At 48.6% G+C, this 3,587-nt stretch overlaps 1 pseudogene; it reads left to right on the top strand.

Moving 5' to 3' along the window:
- The first annotated feature begins 746 nt into the window (after positions 1-746).
- Positions 747-2,045, top strand: LOC122905449 (annotated as a pseudogene).
- Positions 2,046-3,587: the final 1,542 nt, after the last annotated feature.

The following is a 3,587-nucleotide window of genomic DNA, read 5'->3' as shown; positions in this document are numbered from 1 at the left end:
GCTCCCCAAGAAACCATACAGAAGTGAGGATGGAGTAGAGGGCCAAGGGCAGCTTCTAAGGGGAAACATATTTCAATCTGGAACAGAAGACAAGGAGACACAGGGATAAAAGGAGAGGTGAGAAATTATTATCAGGGAAGCCTAAGGAGGTGAGGCGAGGGGAGGTGATTAGGATGAGGGAACAGGGTCAATCATATAAAGGGATTAGGCAAAATAAAGGATAAAAAGGAACACTGCATTTGGTAACCAGGTGACTAGTGACCTTTAAAAAATTACAGAGTGGTAAGAGCGGAAGCCAGTTTACAATTAAGGAACGAGGGAGTGGTATCCGGACGGAAGCAGTTGACAAAGATGACTTTTTAAAGAAGCTCTGTGAGGGATAGAAATAGGGGAGGCACTTGCTTAGAGGGGCCAGCAGAATGGAGGGAAAGTGGTTGTGTGTCCGTGTATGTGGTTGTGTGTGTGTCTGTCGGGTCGGTTTCTTGTTTGGTTGGCTAGTTTTGGATAAGAGGAACTTGAGTATGATTACAGTCCGGGAGCAAGGGCCAGTGGTGAAGAGAAAGAGAGGGAACTGACGTGAAAACGACAGAGCAAAGCTTCAGGGCTGGCAAGAGCTCCAAACGAGAGAGAGAGAGACAGACACACAGACAGACAGACAGGAGAGAACGGCAGGTGAGCAAGCAGAAGGAAGCTGTAAAGGGTCCGTTACCTGGGCGGCGCCTCCTGCTACCACGAGGTGTTCGGAGATGGCCCTCGCCCGTCCTCGTGCCGCTCCAGCGCGGGGGGCACAGCGGCTCGCAGTCCCTGCCCCAAGGCAGTGCGGCCTCGTCGCTCCGCCCCGGCCCGGGCTTGAGCCTGGCCTCCGCCAGAGGCCCTGCGGCGTTCACAGGCGGCTGCGCACACCGACGAACCCAGGATCATCCGCACCCATGGAAGGAGCAGTTGGAAGACCTCGGGTCCACTTTCCCCGCGGAGGTGCACCTGCCAGACAGAGAAAAGCGCGCGCCAATTTGGGGCAGCACCACACAGGCCCGTCGTGTGTCACGAGCTCTTCCGGCGCCAGCTGCGTGCGCAGCAGGAGGAGGCGCGCTCGGCGCATGCGCAAGCCTCGTTGCCTCCACGGCCTGGGAAAAGAGGTGCGGCTGCTGCGGTCACGCGTGGAAGAGGAGAGAGTATAGGGCGGGTTGAGCGTAACGTGGACGGCGCCTCGGTGGCCCTCCTGGACCTGAAGAAGAAGCTAGAGTCTGCTGAACTGGCTGAACTTCGTGCGCCGGGTGTAAGAGGCGGAGGTGGCCAAGCCGCTGGCCACGTGGCAGGCGTCATCGCAGGCCACTGTGGAGGTGGACATGGCCAAGGCCAGACCAGACCTGAGCCCCGCATGGGGCGAGATCTGTGCTCAGTATGAGTCCCTGGCTGCTGGGACAGTGGAGGAGTGTACAAGTCCAAGTTTGCCAACCTGAACTAGCAGGCACTGCAGCCGTCGGGACCACAGGCGACTAGAGATTCACAAGTACAGTCGCTAGCTGCAGGCACAGCACACACGATGCGGATTGGGGCCAAGGAATCGCTGGAGAGGCAGGTGCTGGAGCGGGAGGGGTGGCAAAGCGCAGACATACCTTCCTACCGGGATAGCACTGGGCAGCTGGGGGGCGATCTCAGGAACACCGAGAGTGTGAGAGGGCCAGCCCCCTTCAGTAATACCCGGACTTGGTCAATGGCAAAATGGCTCTTGGCATTGAGATAGCAGCTTACAGGAAACTGCTGGAAGGCGAGGAGACACGTTATAGCCCAGTGAATTAAGCATGGCAGGGCTGAACTCAAACCTCCCAATCCAGGTTATCTGTGCTCACCTAGAATTCTCAGTTCTGCATCCTCCAAAGTCTCAGCCACCGGGCTGTTTCTTAGCAGGAAGGGGCTTCTAAGACATCCTCTAAGAAAAATCTAGGTAGGGAGGAATTTCGAAGAAATATTGGAAGAGACAGTAATATCTACCAAGAAAACCTTCAAATATAGAAGGAAGCACTACTTCAAGCCAAAAAATATAATTCTGTTGCTTAACAAAAGGTAATGCTTCTGAGGTACCTGGATGGCTCAGTCTGTTAAGCGTCTGCCTTTGGCTCAGGTCATGATCCTGGGGCCTGGGATTGCGTCCTGGAGTCAGAGTTGGACTCCCTACTCAGCAGGGAGCCTGCTTCTTCCTCTGCCTGCCGCTCCCCCTGCTTGTGCTCTCTCTCTGTCAAATAAGTAAATAAAATCTTTAAAAAAAAAAAAAAAAAAAAAGCAAAAGGTAATGCCTAACGGGATAATGTGCAGGGGCATCTGGTTGGTTCTGTTGGTACAGCATGCAACTTTTGATCTCTGGTTGTGAGTTGAGTGTAGAGATTACTTAAAAAAATAAATCTTTAAAAGTGGGGGGGAGAGGGCACCTGGGTGGCTCAGTCGGTTAAGAGGTTGCCTTCGGCTCAGGTGATAATTCCAGGGTCCTGGGATCAAGTCCCGTGTCAGGCTTCCTGCTCTGCAGAGAGCCTGCTTCTCCTCCCTCTGCCTGCTGCTCTGCCTACTTGTGCTCTCTATCTCTCTGTCAAATAAATAAATAAAATCTTTTAAAAAACAAAATAAAAGTGGGGAGAGAATATGCTTTTGATGTGTTAAAGAGCCTATTCCTGAATCAAAACACCTGTCACCACTGTAAAATGTTTTCAAGATGTCAGTTTCCTATTTAATATTGAGTATTTTTCTCTACTAAGAAAACCACCTCTTGGGTTGGTGCAGACTCACAAAGAAGTTATGGAAGAATCCAACTTTCTCCCCCAAAGTGCAAGCTTCAGAGCAATGGATGATTTGGGTACAGAAGGTGTACAAAGTAAAATGCTAAATCTGTGCTCGTTATCATTTACTGTGAATTCAAAGTAAAACTTATATCCACTCACTATACCCAGCCATCAGCTAGCTATATAATGTCACTCTAGGTACCTAAAACATGAGATCACTGTCGAAGATAAACCAGTGATCCCTGCCTTACTCCACTCTGACAGAACTGTTACACAAATGGTGGATGTTTGTTTAATGGACACATTCCTTCCCAACTTGTTCAGTTCCATATATCCCTTTTTTTTTTTCCAATTCAGGAAAAAAAAGGCTAGTGTAGTATTTCACTTTAAACACATTTAGGTTCTTCTTAAAAGAACTTACCCCCTTTAGCTGTCTTTGCTCAATGATAAAATTAGATAAATGTTGACTATTTCTATAATTCGTGTAATGACTTCTTGTCCATTTCATCCCTTACAATTTTGTAAGTTAAAAAAATAATGGCAGTAAAAGTTTTAAGGGTTGCCCCCAACAAAACAATGAAAAGAGTCCCTAGTTTTTAGGCTTTTCAGCTTATTCAAATCCATTTAGTTTTGGGGGGGGTGGAACCTATTAAGAATATAGCTTCTCAAAAAAAAAAAAAAAAAAAGAATATAGCTTCTCACCTTAACTGTGGAAACACAGTAATAGTATCCCAACCTGTGATTAAGCTGACCTTAGATTTAGTAGTATAAGCTAGGAAATTAGGGTTTTTATGTGAATGGAAAAGGCCAAGGTCT

The sequence above is a fragment of the Neovison vison genome, chromosome 4 (assembly GCF_020171115.1).
Source record: "Neovison vison isolate M4711 chromosome 4, ASM_NN_V1, whole genome shotgun sequence".
Lineage (NCBI taxonomy): Eukaryota > Metazoa > Chordata > Mammalia > Carnivora > Mustelidae > Neogale > Neogale vison.
Note: the sequence above shows the minus strand (reverse complement) of the source record. Positions and strands in the feature narration are given on the sequence as shown.